Below are 17,978 nucleotides of genomic sequence, written 5' to 3' on the forward strand. Positions count from 1 at the left end.
GCACCTCTCAGGTCCATTCATGCAGCGGCAGCGGCACTGCAAGGGCACATGCATGTGGCGTGTGTGTACGTACGCCCAGCACGTAAATAACAGGATAAACCAAACAGGGCGCATTCAAAGAAAAATACCCGGTACCGATGACTCAGATTTAATCAATTATTTCGGAAAAGGACAATTCAGAGCTGTTCATAAAGCAATTCATCGGGGAGAGAAGAGCCCTTTTATCCAAACGGTGGCACAACGCATCTGCCACCAATTTCTCCAGAGCAACAGCCTCAAGAAAAGTGTTTACCGTGACTCTCCCTCGCATGTAGTTGATTGTGATGCCACTTCCACATATACACAGCAGTTTCTACGGAGGCTTGAATCAAGTCCTCACATAACCTGCATGTTTAATCAGATTATCCAATGAAATAATACAGCCTTAAATGGAAAGTCTGCTACTCCCTCAAGCGTTTCTGGAAAAGCTTTCATTGCTTGTTCTTCTGCTTAAAACACACGAGCAGCTCTGTCTTCTGCCTCTATTTTTAGATACCCAGACATCCGCAAAGCACCCATCACTTTGACTTCTGGATGCCAGTACCTCACACTCCTCATCAGATTACGGCAGGCAGAAGCACCACGTTAATCTATAAAGATGCAGGGCAGGCAAAACAAGGACTGCAGCTTCTTCTCTGATTGTGAGCGGACACGGGAGGAAGAAGTGCCTGCTGAAGACAAGGTTTCTGTAAGGAAGGGAGAGAAAGCCCAGCAGGGTGCTGGGCTGGCTGTCCAGAAGCACAGCAGCACGTACCCAGCAGAGGAGCAAATGCAGAGCCTGGGTGAACGCCGGGGTTCCCAGCACCTTTCTCGCAGCCGAACGACAAGATGCTACAAGATGCTTGCTTTTGGTCCCTCCTTGCCATGAGACCAACACCAGAACCGAATCCGCCCCTCGTGGTGCTCCATTCTTCCCGGCTGGGGATGCTCCAGGCTCAAGTCTTTCCAGCAAGGACATCCAGGCAGGGAAAGGCCTTTGATGAACCCTGAGCAGAAGGTGCTGGAGTTAGCAAATCTCCGGGTGGATTTCACAGGTGGGAGGTCGCTCCAGAGCTCTGCCACAGGGAGCACGTTTTCCAGCTGCAAAACCTGCAAGGGCTGTAACACTTCTGATTATTGCACCCCCCGGCCCCTTCTCTGGGTAGGCACACTGCCTAGCTATTGATTTACAATTTAATCCAGTGTCTCCAAATCAGTTATTTAAGCAACGATCCAATAGGTCACAAAATACGACCAGGCTCGGAGGTGGTACGGCACTGTGGGCTCTGTAGCGGCGAGGGAGCAGCGCAGTGGCCCAGCGCCGTGTTTAAGCCCCCACAAACACCACGTGTCACAACACGGCACTGTCCCAAGGGCAAAACTGGGGAGAAGTGACACAATCAGGACAGCACGCCGAGCAGCCTGGTTCATGGCTGTGCTCACACCCCAGGCCAGGACCCTGCGGTGAAGCTCCCGTGGTGCTCAGCGCTGCTGCCTGGAGCTCCCCCACCACACCCAGGCTTGGGCACGTCTGGAAATGCTGGAAAGGGCCCCAAAATGCAGCACCCAGGCACCGGTTTCTACCAGACCCATACAAACCCAGTTACCTATATAAGCTGCCACAGAGTAAAACCAACAAACCCCCGGCCACTTTTCCCCATCCCTGGCCACTAAAAAGCAATCACAGATGAATTCATTTAATTAAAATATCTATTCTGTTTGTTTTCTCCTCCTTATGACCACACAGCCCAGGTAAAGCAGGTGGGAAGCATCCCCCTGCACCACCGTGCTCGGACAGTCCCCAGCTTCCAATGCTTCCTCCAGAGGGCAATTGGGTGGAAAGGGGGACATTTTGCAGTCATTACAATTTCATTTCATTTTTAACCGACAAGCTGCCATCTCAAAAGCTCCCTTGCGAGCAGGAGACAAGCAGCCTGGGGGGGGGAGAAGCAGGGGGGCTGCAGGAGCAGCCGGGATGCTGTTGGAGCCGGGGGGGCTGGCCCCTTGCCAGCCTGGTCTGCTGCCTGAAAAATAGCAGAGCTAATAACCTCAATTACAGCCCGGCCTCTCCCAGGGTAGGCGATGATGCCTTTGTTTATCTGAATCCCGATGCGAAAGCAAAGATTGTTTTCTGTCTGCGGGGGCACATGGCGTACAGACACTGGAGAAATAAGCAGCCTGCAGAAGGTCAGCTGTGCTTTCTTCCATAATTTACCCTAGATGCTAGCAGCCTTAGTATGCCTTCAGTTCTCCTTTGGGCTCCTGTTTTAATTTGGCAGTGAGTTGCCAGGAAGGTGGCTACTGATGTGTCAGCCTCAGCTCCCCCAGTCTCAGTCCACAGAGCTGGACCCTGACTGCATCAGGGAGGGCTCACAGTGACCCAAGGGTGACCACAAAATAGGTGCAAGGGCTTCATCAAGAGGTCTGGAGCTATTCTGTAACATATGTGGGGCCTGATTATCAACATACTTGTTTTGTGACTCTATTAGGTGGATAGAGATGCCCAGAAGGAGCAGGAAGAAAGACAACAGCCATGACTCTTGAGATATGGCCCAGGAGAGCCGCATCTCAATGGATATTTGAAACTTAAGCAGTGCTGGACCTCTTGCAATTTTCCTCTGTATTTACACACCTAGAACTACATGGAGATGGATCAGAAACGTTCCAAAAACCACAAGAGAAATCCAGAAGGATCAGGTAGAGAAACCACCTCCTTCACCATCACATAAAGGACCAGAAAATGGAGCATGCAGCATCCACACAGGGATGAGAAAATACAGCATACGCAGAGGAGAGGTCTGCCTCTATCACCGTGAAGAAAAATCAGCTATGCAGAGCCTTCATGGAAGAAGACCGTTGCTATAAAATCCTTTGTCAAATATAAGCGCTGTTCCTGCTGATAAAATGAGCTGTGCCTCTATTCATGCATGGCTTCCCTCCGTGTGTCACTGGACACGGGGCCCTGCAGGCTCGGCCAGGCGCTGGGATCTGCCAGATGGTCCATACGGATGGTCCTGCACCACAGCTGGAAGGTGGTGGCTCGCTTTGCTGCATTTTTTTTTTTTTTTTAATATAAAAAGCCACGTGAAGAGCTATTTCAGTTAGAGGTTCCCTCAGCAAACCCAAGCGTGCCATCCACTGTGCTGCTGGCAAAATGCCTTCAGTTTGCATGTGTATAAACCCCACTGTGGCTGAACTTATGTAACTGAAGTTACATTTTAGCAATGCCCTTACAAAGCAGAGGCCATCAGTCAGCACTTGTGGACATGTCACAAGCCAAGCATATGCCCTACATACACACACAAGACACAAAATTTTGTTTACCTGGAACAGCGTAAATCCAAAGAGACATCTCAAAACTCCTGTTCCCACTCGGCAGAGGCAGGCAGACACACGACTTCTTCCTGGCAGAAGCCAATGAAAACATACAACGCATGTTTTTGGCAGCCTGAAGCTTGGTGGGACGTGTTAGCAGGGTGTGGGAGATGTATTTACAGAGATGGCCTAAAACCTGCCACTCCTCGCAGCAAGCGGGTGCAGCGAGGTCACGCTGCCCACGGGTTTTGTCTGTGGAAAGCCAGCACCTAACAAGCAATACAGAGCTCACGCTGGATACCCCTGCCTCAGGCAAAGAGTCAAATCTTTTCCTAGCTAAGAGAGCCTTGCAATTTAACCTTTGCCTGATTTCACACATGACCGACTCTTAAAAAAAAAAAAAAATTACAGCAGAACAACTGCGAAAAGAGGAGGAGGGAGTTAGGGTACCTCTGACCTTGTTTGCTTGCATTAAGCAAGGAGACACGAGAGGGGGAGGTGGGTGTCTAGCACAGCCACGCTAACTCCTGCCAAGGGCACAAGCTAGCCACAAAGGCATGTCTTATCAGCCATGGAGGCCTGCTGGAAGACTCACAGACGTACAGGAGGAGCCATGGCCTTGTCTTCCCTGGCTGACCATCACCTGAGCACGGGGCTCGGCTGCGCTGCACCGCCACTGGAGTCCTCACAGCCCAGCACCTCAGCCTGGGCCTTCTGAATTCAAAGCATTTTTCCTCCTTAAAGGACATTAAAAACGCACAGAACGTGGAGCTGGCAGCTTACCCTGCACACATCACTCGATTTTTCAGTAAAATCACATAACCACCAAACAACGCTCGGGCGCATCAGCCACTCTCCCTCAACAGCTTCTCCAGGCCCAGGGCCCCAAATCCTCCTCTGCAGGAGGAGCTCGCTGTTAGCACTATTGCTGCCACATTTTGGCACTGTGATGGCAGCTGCAACATTAATGGCCCAGGTAAAGGCATGCAGAGCAGCAGCAGCAGCTGGAATGGCCCCAGGAACACAAAAAATACAGCGGGACCAGGGCCAGCTGGAAGCAGTGCCACAGCGCTGTGGGACAGGTAGGCCCGGCCTGAGTGACTGGGGACTGAGCGGATAACCGCGTGCCCCGTAATGCTGAATTTAAGTCATTCTACATTTAAAAGTAAGGTTTGGTTAAACAGCTGTGTAACAACTCAATTAACACATTAAATAGTGCTTTGATTTTCAAGCTTTGGAAAAACAGAGACAGTAAAGGATGCTTTCTGCCCCCCGTAAAATGAGAGGGGAAGGGCAGCGGGGTCACTGCTGCTGTTTGTGGGGGATCCCTGGGCTGGAGGCTGAGGGGCGGCTGACAGTGTCCCCTGTGTGCCGGGGGAGATGCGCCGGGAGATACCCTGGCTCGCAGGGGCTGAGGATGTGGAGCAGGAAAAGATTTCCCGGAGAAAACAGCTCGTGACACTGAGTGGTTCTGAAGTTTGTGGAAAGTGCCCTGAGACGACTAAATAAAAACATGTCACTGAGATCATCTCATCCTCACGGAAAACAATTTTGTTCTGAACAGAAAGCGGTATCTCCCAATTCTGAGCTCAGATAAATTTGAAATGTAATTAAGTTTTCCAAATAACTCCTCAGCTACTGCTTACAACCCTAATTATTTAAAAGCACATTTGTTCTTGAGAATGTCTTTAATCTTGCACATGCACACCCCTACATTACCTTTATCAATAAAGAGACACAGATTTCAATAAAATCAAAAATTAATTTTTAAACCAAAACAATCAAACAATCACTCATGAACTGACTGCAGGTTTATGTGGAACAGTAAATGATTGTATGGACCTATACATATTTCATTTTTAGCGTCTTAAAAAGTTGCTCTACTGTGAAATTTTGAGGTAAAATTAAGCGGTTTATTTGTATATCTGTGCCACTGTACAGGGGTGCACTGCTCAGGCTTGTGGGTGCCAGATAACCATAAAGAGGCCTCTACTACTTTTTAAGTTTCTTTCCAAGGATGTTGTACACATTCTTATATGTTACTATAGCCCAAAAAAATTAACCAAATTTGACATCTCTTCATATACACACACACTACTGCTAAAGACCTTAAAACCTGCACAGACCAAAGTACACCAAGGGAATACTTCTATTCTACACATGGTATTAGAGATGCTCAGAGGATACATTCATGGTTGTTCTCAGGGTTGTAATGATGCCTACAACCAGATATAACCAAGCCCAGCCCCTACAACTTGCCAGTCCCACCCGAGCACCCACCACCAGGCTCCCCTGTTCCAGGCACCAGCACTTCTGGGGGGTGCCCTGGCTCTCAGCTTCATTTTCTTCCCCTTCATTGGCACTTCCAAGCTTTCCAAGGGAAGCCTCAACTCTAATAATCCAAGCCCTAGCCCCACAGAGGCTCCAGCTCAGCACTACAGAGAACATGGGGAGAAAAGCAAATGGCTTTGGCCGTTGCTTCTCTTCTGCATCAGACGAGCTCACCTGCTGTTCACCACTAACAAAAGGACAAAGAAGGAACCCCGCCAGCTCCTCAGCCCTGCAAAGCACCACAGCCTTTAGCTGTCAAGGAAAGCAAGGAGGCTGTCTCTAAGCCCCACGCAGGACCACTTTCCCCCAGCCAGCTGGGCAGCAGAGGGGCTTTGCATTTCAGACGGAGCCTCCAGCTCATTTTGTGTAATAGCCCTATGATTTAGATATCAAGGCCAGGCCAATGAGGGCTCAGCAGCAGCAATCACAGTATTTTCAGCCTTCTAACCTAGTGCAGAAGCCCTTCTGTAATTCCCTCTTCCTAGCACATTATCTTTAATCATAGGCATAATAGAGGTTCAATTTGAGCCCTCAGCTGCATTTTGTTCCTTATTATTCACAGTGCTGCATTTTCCTCAGCAATAAACAATTTTCCCCCATTTCATTTTGCATTGATCTGCCTCAAAGTTCAAAGAGGTTTTTAAGGTTTTTGCAGCCCTACATGGAAGCTCCTAGCCAGTAATGAATGAAGATAGAAACTCAGGGCTTTTCCCCAGAAAATTGAATTGCACAAAGCAACTGCCAGGAGAGTACCCACTTTCTTTGTTCCCTTTCAGAGAGTATCCTTGGCAATTTGATAATTATTTGCAGCCATTTGCCAACACCTGTTTCATCCAAAGCCCACCATCAAGGGTTGCTCCAGCATCTACACTGGCTGGTCAGCCTGCAGCCTGCTCCAGCCCAGTCCCAGAGGAGCGTGCCCACCTCCACGCTTTATTACCCTAGGTCCAGCCTTCACTTCTTTCCTCCAGTACCTCCTCCAGTACTTTCTGAACAAGCAACATCTTTAAGCAATACTAGCAGTCTCAACCATTTAAAAAGAAAGTTGCCAAAACATGAGATTAATCCAGCCTGTGTAAATACACAGTTTTCCCTTAATTGACTCTTTAAATGCACCTGTGTCGATGCAGGCACCACAGCAATGTATCAGCTTGAAAGACTGAAAGGTCTACTCCCCCCTAGAGGCATCTGGGCTAACATTTCATAAATTACAATCATGTTTTCCTTTTCTGTTAATATTTTCATTCCAAAGGTCATTTAACACACACACACACACACACACTCACAAAGCACAGGAATATGAAGGAAGCTGCTTGATTCCCCCACTTGGAAATCAGTCACTCCATCAGTAATGCAAATACAAAACCTCTGTACAAAGATAGATCTATCTAGCAGCGAGCACACTCACCTGGAAAGTGCATTTGACCATCCAAGCCACAGGAGCAGGCGGACCCACTTCTCCAGGTGTACACGAGGTTACCAAAAACATCAGATTGTCTTAGCTAAGCTGGGTGCTTGAGTTCAGCACCTTCACGCTACCCTTCAGTCACCAGCCTTGGACAGGAGCTCCTGCAGCCACCAAGATGGACCAAAGCTTACGGGGACCCCACATCTGCTCTGTTGCCCCAGCTGGCGTCACTAGCAAGGGATGCTTGGTCCCAGCCCAGCCACTGCCTGAGCAGCACCTGGACAAAGGGAATATTATTTATACACAGACCTGAAAGCTTTCGATGAGGGATCCATAAATGGTTAACTCGCTGCCTTAAATATGTAAGGAGCACAACGTTATGTCTTACTACTATCATATGAGGCTGAGAAGGTCTGCGTGCTCCCATCCTAGAAGGTGTCAGAAGCTTAATATTAATTAAATAGCAGATTTAAGGTTATTGCTCATAATCACAGCTGTGATCTGAATTATTGCTTGATGATATTCCCCTTTTGCTCGCTTGCTGCTTTTGATTGATTATTTGCATTTGCTGGTTTATAATGGGCATCTATTGCTTTGAACAGAGCCATCCTTTTTGATTCTAACTGCATTACATCCTCTGGTCAGATGATGGATTGGACTTTTGAGCAGACCATAAACACCAGCCCATTCTTGCTAGCGCGATATGTATCTATATTCCATATTCGCTCTTCAGTGTATCCTGTATTCAATCATCCCTATATTCATTTCTCCTGATATTATTATTATTAGCCTTAGGGAACTTGTTTTATAGGCTATTTAGTTTGAATTAAGCATGTATGTCAGTCATTTCTTGTTTCTGAAAACACAGACTATAAATGATAGCATTTATGCCCAGATTCAGCTTTGGACTAGCTTCCAATCCTTACCTATATCTAAAGTATTATTATTATTACTATTAGTAGTAAAACAACTGCTAGATTCTCAAAGAGTTCCACACACATTTCCATGGGATTTCTAGTAGATTCATAAGGCACATAAAGAAAAAGGAATTTCCAGCTAACAACTTTCTTCTTTAATCAGATGTGGTCTCAACAGAAAAAGGCCTTTTGCCATTTTTTCCCCTGTATGGCTCACTGCCACCTCCCAGAAATAAATTCTAGGATTGACTAAGATACTGATATTTTATCCAGGTTCATCTTTGTTTCAAGTACATAGAGATTCGTCGAAATTGCTATTTTTAAGTTGACAAGGTCATCTAGGAAAAAGTAAATATGCAGACACTGTGGTAAGGGACTGACCACTTTCATCCAGCTTGAACAAGGTCAAATCAGTGCACTGTTGGTGTAAATTAAGTGCACGCAACCTCAAACAACCACGTGCACAACTTACAATGAAATGTTCTGACGTATAATCAGACATTTCCCCACCCTTCTTCTGAAGCAGCCTTATTACTAAGGCTAATTAGCCTAATTCTAACGCTTTGTCCCCTTCCCACGAGTTTGCTAGCAAAGCACCCCTCAGATGACACAGCCCTCAGATTGTTCCCCATCATCCCTGCACTTTCTTCGCCCACAAATGACTCACAGAAAAATCTCTGGGGTTTTCTCAACTCATCAGCATCGTTTGTAAGAGAGGGGAGGGTGCTGTCACCTGCTGCTCTACGCCCCTTTGGAGCAAGGGTGAGTCACCATCTCCTAATTTTGGCCTGAAACCCACAGATTGTCTAACACGACTGATCGCAGAGCAGTCACGTTGCAGGCACAGCACAGGGAAGTCACTCCCCTGCTCCTGCAGTGGGCACTGCTCAGCCTCAGTGATTTCTCTTTACTCTGACTCACAATTTCTTTCAGGGTGCTATCCACATCTTGATTGTTTTGGTAGCTTTTTGTTTCAAGTTTCCAACTCATTCAAAATCACAATGCATTTGCAGCATACTCACTTCTGGAGGCATTTACTGTAACAGGACAGTCCTTAGACTTGTGCAGCGTGAGCTGGCGTGGTTTTGTCACATACCATGGGACAAAGCCCTGCATTAGTCAGCTGCAGATCTACAGGACAAGCAGCCTAAAGCGCAGCAGCGGATTATGAAACTATTTTGTCACATCTGCACTGGAAGATTAAAAGCTGTCAAATGATTATCGTCTTGGAAATGGGTTCTCTAGCAAAGTGAAGATTGAAAACAGCTGGGACTGCATCATCTGAGCTGAGCACTGTTAAAACTGGCAGACTATTTGCTTTCTCTGCTATTTTTACATATTATCCAGCCACCTGACCAGATATTCTGGTTTGCAGGGAAGCCTTAAACTAGGTACAATTTTTCAGATGGAGATTTTCCTCAACCTTTGGTATGCATTAGACAGGGTATTTGGGATGGAAAGAGACAAAAAAGTCACGTCCTCCAAATCTGGGTCGAAAGCAAAGCATCTGTGAGCCAAAACATGAACTGGAAAGACAAATCTAATCTAGATGACAATTCTTGTTCTCTATGACTCCATAAGTAGCAGTATCAAAGCAAAATGACCACCCCCCCACACGCTGGCAGCATGCCTTTAAATCTAAGGAATTAAAATGAAACCAAAAAATCATCAGCAACTCGTGCTCCTGGTCACCAGATGCAGCAGTGGGCATCCCTGCACGGCATACCACGATTCAAGCCCTGGAGTATGTGGGGACTTAGTCAGTGCCCTGCAGCCCAGCACATCAAGCGATGACTCAGAAATGGCTTTGAGAGCAGAGGCGTCCTGGGGGACAGGACTGCAGGAGTACAAGGCATCATGTCCTCTCCGTTTAATCCTTGCTAATGCAAGCAAGCTACAGGACTCAGTTTATAACAGTAGCTTTAAAAATAATCCTTTAACCACCAAGGCAGCAATATTTGTCACGGCGTATTGCATTTGCATCCTACTGTAGGGATTCACACGTGTGTTTCTGTACCCAGAGATGGGGCACGCAGAACAGGAAGAAATGGGTGCACTGAGCAGCCGCAGTGGGGATGCGAGCTCCAGCTGAATTGTGTTCATCTCATTAACCTGCCAGCTGTAGCACTCTGATGATACAGATATTTCCCTGAGAGTCCTGATTCATTGGGTCATAGAGATCAGAAGCTTTAGGAGAAAACAGGGGGGGTAAAGATATTTTTATGCCTGTCTTAGAAGGTCAGGATTTCAGGGTTTGTTTCTTTAAACATCTAAGTCCTGATCTCAGAAACAGCCTTGCTGAAATGCTACAGCATCAAGAGATCCCATTTTTAGGTACTCATGCTTGTAGGGTAATGATACACCAAGGGTCGCAGGCAGACAGTCCAATATAAAAAGTGTTATTTGTGATAACACAGATTAAAGTCATGAACTGGCAGTGATGGACCTAATTAGAACTCCTTATTAGCTCTAATGGACATATTTTTGGGTTTGCTCATTCCATTATATACACAACCATGGAAGAAAGGGCCCCCATAACTCCAGCATCATCCCATCTGCCACTGAAGCCTATGCTTCATATCAGGAAATCCACACATCACCCCACAAACACGTCACACCACACAAAGGTACTTCAAGCTCCGTGGCACTTCACACAGCGCCTACAAAGCACGTCTGTTCTCAGATCAAGGAGCAGAGTGGTTAGATCAAGGAGCAGAGTGGTTAACCACAAGGTCCAAACCCACACCACCTCTGGCAATTTCTGAATCTTCATTCTCCGTTTGTGAACAGCTCCTTCCCAGTGCTACAAGGACCACAGGCTATCACGAGAGAGGATCAGAGCAGAGACTTTGTCCCAGGCTTTGTGTCAAGCCTGTGGGTCCCAGGAGGTACACAGACAGGAGCATTACAGATACCTTTGCTGGCAGAAGTGACAGAACTGCCATGCTTCCTGGATCTAATTCCTTCAAACTCTGAGGAAATAGATTATTTCAGGACTAAGACTGCTTGAAGGAAACAGTTGTCACCATGATTTTCAACATGAGGATGTTACAGGAAGACAGAGGATGTCAATTCACAGCCTCCTAGGTACAGTAATTAGGAGGAACTATCAACTCCACATCTACCTGGGGCCTGCAGCCTGCACTCGTGAGCTTATTTGAAGTATACAGACACATAAAACATCTCATGAATACCTGGGGATTCACAGTGTGAGCCTTCTAATAAGTGAGCACTCAGGAACATTACGAAAAAAAGTTAGGACTCTTAAATAAATTCCATGCTGGGCACCTGATTTGTAAATGTTGTGTTCAACCAAACAAAGAGCAGAGCCACCTCAGCCTCCTGCCTGCACAGCAAAACCTCTCGGCTGGGTTCAGAACAAGTGACAGACAACTTACCCACTCAATTACTTACAGAAGATATCCAACAGATACGTGCTAAATATTAGGGAGTTAGATAACACTTTAATTAAGCTTAATATTTTGAATAACGTAGAACCATTTGTAGTAATTTCATATTCCACAGAGAAAATAAGAGGGTGTTCTCTACCAAGGAATAATCTGAAAGGAAGCTTCATTAAAAAAAGCCAATTTCCCCATACCTGTACGTTTATGACAAGCTGGCTATTCCAATTTATTTTGAAGTTTTACATTCTGAACCTGCTACCCCAAATGTGGTGGACACAGAGAAAAAGACCTTCCTGAGCTACAGAGCCCCAAATTTCCATACATGGTGCAGGAGACTAAGCAAAGCAATTCAGCTGGGTTCTTCAGCATGCTTAATACCTCAAAGGGAGATGATAAAACTCAAACCCACCTGCATCTGTGCTTAAATATCCATAGAGAGAAGCAGGAGATAGGTGAATGTTGTTACACATTCCAGTTGACCTGCCCAGTGTCCCATATGGCTTGTACAAGGTGTTTTCAACAAATGGTATTAACTCACTTTGTTTCCTACAAGATACCGATTTCCAATATTTTTAACAAGTCCTTTGAAACATACTGTGATGCTTGCATTTATTGCTTGAATAGGTCTGAGGTCTCAGGTGCAAAGCACTGCCTGGGGGCAACATGCCTCTCCACCAGGAACTCGATTACAGGAAAAATCCACACCGATACACAGAAGAACTGTACTATTATAAGAAAGCAAGCGATTTGGACAAGAGATGAGCAGAGTTTTGCCACACACACTTCCAAATTTTCACCTATTGCCAATAGGTCACCAGGGAAATATTGATTTATAATAAGATTCAGCTTCTCAAATGAGCCTTTAATTTGGTGGACCTAAAATCCCCATTATTCCATGCACTCTGGGCTGGACTTGCATATGTTCTTTTCTTCAAAATGAGCTCTCTCCTATGCCAAACCTGCCACCCTGCCTTATTTATTATTGACCCGTCACAGTTTGGAAATGTAGCTTAAAATAAATGAGCCTGAATGCCACTGTCTCTAGAGTTATTAAACTGCCTGGCATTGAGGAAATTGCTTTTCATAAACATCCTGAGCTCTTCTGCTTTTTCCTTAAAGTGTTTAATACACTGAGAGTCCAAGTTAATCTGAATCAGTCTGCAGACTGAATTACTAATGAGAATGGAAGATGTATTATTGTTCAATATTGAAAGACTCAAGTTAAAGGACAGAGCGGAGGAAAAAAAGTTTCCAATATACAAATAATATTCTTTTTACCTGCTGTCACTTGACCCACTAGCTAATCCGTAAAAGAAAATGCCTCCATTTTCTCAGTCGGAGGGAACACACAGAGGATGGTCGTTCCAGGTCTCCTCCATCACAGATCCCGAATCTCACTGCCTACACCAGCACCTTTCTGCAGAATGGCAATACGGACATAGGAGATGATCACAAAATTGATATGGTGATTTCCACAGTACTGTGCACAGCCTTAGATGTACAGTGAATATTCTGCAGCAAAGATGTCTAATAGATGTCTAATTTGGTGGTTTTCAGGAATGCCATTTCTGTGCTAGCACCCTTCAAGACACAGAGAGGGGTGTATAACGGGTGCACAGGCTTGGTTAGAAAGCCCGGTGTGTTGTTGGGATGAATGGCAAGGGGAGCACAGGCTTCCCTTCCCTCTACTGACTCAGCAGGGGGACGCCAAACCCAGGCAGATTCACTAGGAACACCTGCCGGATCCCTCAGCAGCCCCATCCCTCTTTCAGCTTGGAGCTGCTTCTACCCAATATCCACCAAAACTGAAGTTTAAAAAACTGAAAGGAGCAATGAAGTTTCCAGTCCTCATTCCCATTTTGAGCCCCGGCAGGGCAGAGGGATGAACACCAGCTGAAGGCACAAACAAAACCTGGACATCCCAGCTTCATTCGGCCTGCGAGTTTGCACCTGCGTGATGCTAAATGAGGCCAACTCCGCCGCCATCTCATTTACGAGATGTAAAATCTAGCCAAGTTCTCGTCGGTAATGAATTCCAGTTTGTGGTGCCTCTAAATTGAGGGGAACGAGCACTCCTCCTCGCTCGGGGAAGAGCAGAGCCGAGGCCCCGTCGGGGTTGCTACGCAACCGCGGCCTGCACATGGCTGATAACACTCGGGCATTATTTCCCCGCCTGACTGCGCCTCAGAACAAAGCCCGGCTAATGAAGCTTTCAGGCGCTCTTGGCTCTGCCTTTGACGGCTCAGCGCGGGTTTTCCTTGCGCCTGTGTGACAGGCACAGCAGCGACTCGATGTCCCCTCCAGCCACAGACGTCTCCAGAGCTGGACGGAGGAAAGGCCCGATGGATGGAGAGGGCAGGGTTGAAGAAGAGTGGCAAAATGCCCGGCCCATAAACACCCGTATCCAAAATAGAGGGCAGCCACGCATGCGGTGAAACAAGGCCCTCGGATGATGGGCCATCAGATGGAGGAAACGCCTGATGGAGAGCATTTGCTGGGTTGGAGAAGAGCAGCAAAACGCCCAGCCCATAAAAACCTGTGTCCAAAATGGAGGGCAGTCAGGCACACCACAAAACAAGGCCCAGGCCACAAAACAACCAGGCACCCTCTGCTGCCCATGTATCTGTCATACCTAACACCCTGATTACACCACAGCGGAGTACAGATATAGCTCTGTCACAATACATTTGACCCCAACTTTCTTACACAGCCTACGTATAACAAACCCCTCTTCTGCAGAACAAGTAGGTACAGCAGGAGCAGCCATCGCTGCGAGCAGCACCAGCTCACCCCCACACAAGCAGACAGTTGATGTTGAAGCAGCCACATTTTGTAACTGGGACGGTCTCGCCCTCCACCACTGCCAAACCCTCACAGGAACAGCTGCTTCCCACAGAAGGACCTACTTGCCCTCCCCATCTTTGCACTGACGGCCAGAGCCACCCTGTACCAGTTTGTTTTACAGCAAAACACAGGGAAACAAGGAGCAGTTCCTTGGCCCTCTAAATTCCTGTCTGCTGTAACAGGACTGCCCGAAATATACTGCAGATGCCAGATGGTCCTGGAGTGACAAGGTAGTGAGGAAGAGCTAACAACACATGCAACGTGAGCCTGCCAAAGCACCCAGACATACCTCAGAAGCTTAAACAGGGACAAATCCCTGCAGCTGAACATTTTCTAGACAGCACGTGCTGTCTAGAAAACACATTGGGTTTCACTAGGAAACAACTGTGAGCTAAGTCACGGCATGAATTCAAAGCCAGGTCACAATTCTGCACCCTGCACTATTTCAACCCACTCATGATGTGATAATGGCAGCTTCAGTAATGCTGGCTTTAGGCAGGTGCCTATCCACAAATCCAGAGCAAAACTGTAGCTGCAGAAAAGCTATTTGATTTTTATTTTATTATTTTTTTTTCTATGTGAGCAACTGCGAGCAGGTACCAGTTACATAGAAGAGGGGACGAGTTCTTCCCACACGGGGGCACTGCTAGGACGGTCAGTGCAGGAAGCCCTAGCCAGGGTGTGAAGGTGGTTAGCTGGGATAGGAGCCCCATTAAACTCGGATTGCAAACCAACGCCAAAAGCAATACATCGGCAGGTATATGACAAGCACAAGACCACCTAAGGGCTGATTCTTGCTCTCCCCAAAGACAGTTTCTGCACACAAGCAGGTAAATCACCCACAGAACCCAGCTCACCCCTGCTCGAGGTTTGGGTTTAACAAAACCCACGTGGCTGTTCACCAGCCGCGGCTCTGCCTTGCTGAGCTGAGCAGAAGACAGCACAGCACAAGTGCTTTTTGTCAGAGACAAAATTATCTAACAAGAGATAATTACGTGACATTACCATTGAAAGCAGTGTGTGAAAAAGCTTCAAGCCTGTGTATCCTGAGGTCTGCAAAGCCCTTTCTCTACCTTTATGCTAAATAGGTCTCATTTAGCCCATTTGTTCTGTCCCAGCCAGCAAAGCAAAAGTAGGGTTGATCGATTTGTTAATTACTGTAATTTTATCTTAAATACAGACAGCTGAGTGTTCATCAAGTCACAAATTCGCCTGTTAGTGAGAGACCTCCCCCCAGCTAAATAATTAGGGATAATAGTAAGTGGCTTATAATAAATGCAACCCACAACAACATGCTCCAAGAGCACAGTGCTGAACCAGGAGGGCTATTAGGGAACCCCCAGGTCCATTTCTCCTTTTGATGGAAACAATGCAATATCTTTAATTGTCTCTCTTGAAACCCTGAGCCAGCTCTGCTGGTTTGTTAGCAATTATTCCATTTTTTGACTGCCTCTTGTGTCCAGGGACTGGCTTACATGGCTTGCACTGACAAGGCACATGCAAATTGCTGAGATAGGAGGTGACACAAGTGGGATAGGTACAACCCCATGGCTCGGGACCTTTAAAATTCTGAGAAAGGCTCAAAAGATTCAATTTCAGGTACCTTGGTCTTTGTCCTACATCCAAGAACAATTTCTGATTGCTAACAATAAGACACCCTCCCCCAAATGTCATCTTTTCCCCAAAAAACACAAAGCAGTTATAATTTCCATACATCTAAGTTGAACCCTGGCTGTGGCTGACCCTGTGCTTGCAGAAATTCTGGCCCCAGAATTTCAAATTTTGGGATATGGCAGCTTCTTTTTCCCTCTATAGTAATCACTGTGCTAGCACATGTCTGTTCACAACCACGCTCAGAGCCAGCCTCAGCTGCCAACAGCAGAGGAGCTGCTGTTCCTCGCTTGCTGAAAACCTACACTAGGTGCTAGACCCTGCTGCATTAAGGCAACATCGATCTGGGGTCTCCCAGCATCCCGCCCAGGCGTCCACGGGTGCTGCTGCCCTCCAATGGCGCTCATGCTGCTCCTGTGATCACAAGCAGTCCCTGTACTCTTTAGACTTTGTTCCCAAACTTATGGGGCAAGATGAAGCATACGCAGTCCTGAAGGCTCATCTCACCCTGGCCAGTACCGAAAGAGCAGTACAGCAAGAGCTGGAGGCCTGTCTTTAATTTTGAGCCAGCAAAGGGTAGGGAAGTACTGGAGCAGGTTTCTAATGCAACCTGACAAGAACAAGGTTTGGTAGCAAGCAGAGCTCACATGCATCCACAGAAATTCCAAATCCAGGGAAGGGAAAGGAGAAAAAACAAGAACCATACTTACAGACCTACATGGAGCCTACAGCCTCCATTTCTGTTGCTGTTCTTCCTCTTTTCCTCCTTCATCCCCTAGTTGTTCACTCTTTCAACTACACCAGCCAGGCAAGTAGGGACAGTCAAAAACATTGCATCAGATTTCCTTCCAAGAACTAAGAATAGAAAAATAGATTTTCTTCCCCCACATTCTTTAGACCATGCTTTAGAAAGCGCTACATAACAAAACAGAGTGGGAAAACTGCTTTAAACACTTTAAGCCCATTGGGTCCTGCGTGTGGCCATGCGACGGAGAAAAGTACTTTGGCAGGTGAGGTTGCCTGCCTTCTCTGGACAACAAGGAACTGGGATGCTTCAAGAGTTTGTCAGCATAGAGAAAGGCTACAAGCCTTAGTCCGTAGGGGATGAAGATGTCTGGGAAGAACATGGGAGCTGATCCTGCCACAGACATTTCCTGGCTGATCCATCAGTACTACCAGGCATTTTCTTTTCTAATAACTTAAAACATTGAGCTATGTCCTCTTCTTTCCTTCCCCACTGGAGAAAGCAGATAAGAATTAGGTAAATCCATCTAGTGAAAAAAGGAGCTGCCTGCAGAGGGGTTCCAGCCACACAAGCCGTGCAGAAGAGTCAGGACACTGATGGTCTGCCCAAGAGGAGAGAGCTCCAAGCACACATCCACTCCCCCACTTGGTTAAAAACATGTCGTGATCAAATTAACGTTTTCAAGACGAAGACATGGCTGTGTGCTGCAAGAACCTGAGTTAGTCATATCAGTAGAATCATATGTGTGTATATATATCCACTTTGGGCATTACCTTGCACACAGCCCTGGTGTATAATTGGAGCCAGATAGGATTTGGAAAGAACCCGAAAGTTTCTTTCTCACAGACACAAGCCAGCAGGCAAACACAGATGCTGTTTGCTTTGTTGTCACAGACAAACAAGGAGTGCACTAAGGGAAAGAAACATTTAATTAAATGTTTTTTTTTTTTTTTTGGGGGGGGGGTGTTGGGGTGGCATTGTTTACAACTACTTGCTGTCATTTACTTACTTTGCTCCAGGAAGCCTATTTAGTTTTTCTCCTGTGATGTTTCCTTCCAAGTGCTGAAGCTTCACTTGTTCCTGTAAAGATCCTGTAATTCTGCAGAGCTTTTGCCTGAAGCAAATTATGTATTTTAAGATGTGGTGTTTCAGTTCCACTTCACCTACAAATATGTTTAACCAGCATTGGCAAGATTCTTTTATGCTATGCCCTTATCTCAGCACACCCGACTAAGTTGCATACAGAATAAAAACTGGGCTTTTGTTCTGAGCAGAAGAGATAGCTGTGTAATGATCAATCAAAAAACGCCCTTGGGGATGGGAGAGATTAGCACTTTGATACTACTGAAGATGAATGGGTGAAATGAGTTTGATAAGCTGGT

General features: G+C 46.5%; 1 long non-coding RNA gene across 2 annotated transcripts; it reads right to left on the bottom strand.

The window, feature by feature from the left end:
- Positions 1-132: 132 nt before the first annotated feature.
- LOC110351350 (uncharacterized) lies at positions 133-16,091 on the bottom strand. 2 transcript variants are annotated; one of them, XR_002398642.4, is made up of 4 exons: positions 15,246-16,091; positions 12,675-12,813; positions 3,343-3,422; positions 133-1,137 (listed from the first exon to the last, which is right to left on the bottom strand). It is a non-coding gene; the product is annotated as an uncharacterized lncRNA (long non-coding RNA). The 2 variants fall into 2 exon arrangements; XR_002398641.4 differs by lacking the exon at positions 12,675-12,813 and having other exon boundaries at positions 15,246-15,988.
- Positions 16,092-17,978: the final 1,887 nt, after the last annotated feature.

This window comes from Anas platyrhynchos, chromosome 21 (genome assembly GCF_047663525.1).
Source record: "Anas platyrhynchos isolate ZD024472 breed Pekin duck chromosome 21, IASCAAS_PekinDuck_T2T, whole genome shotgun sequence".
Taxonomy (NCBI): domain Eukaryota; kingdom Metazoa; phylum Chordata; class Aves; order Anseriformes; family Anatidae; genus Anas; species Anas platyrhynchos.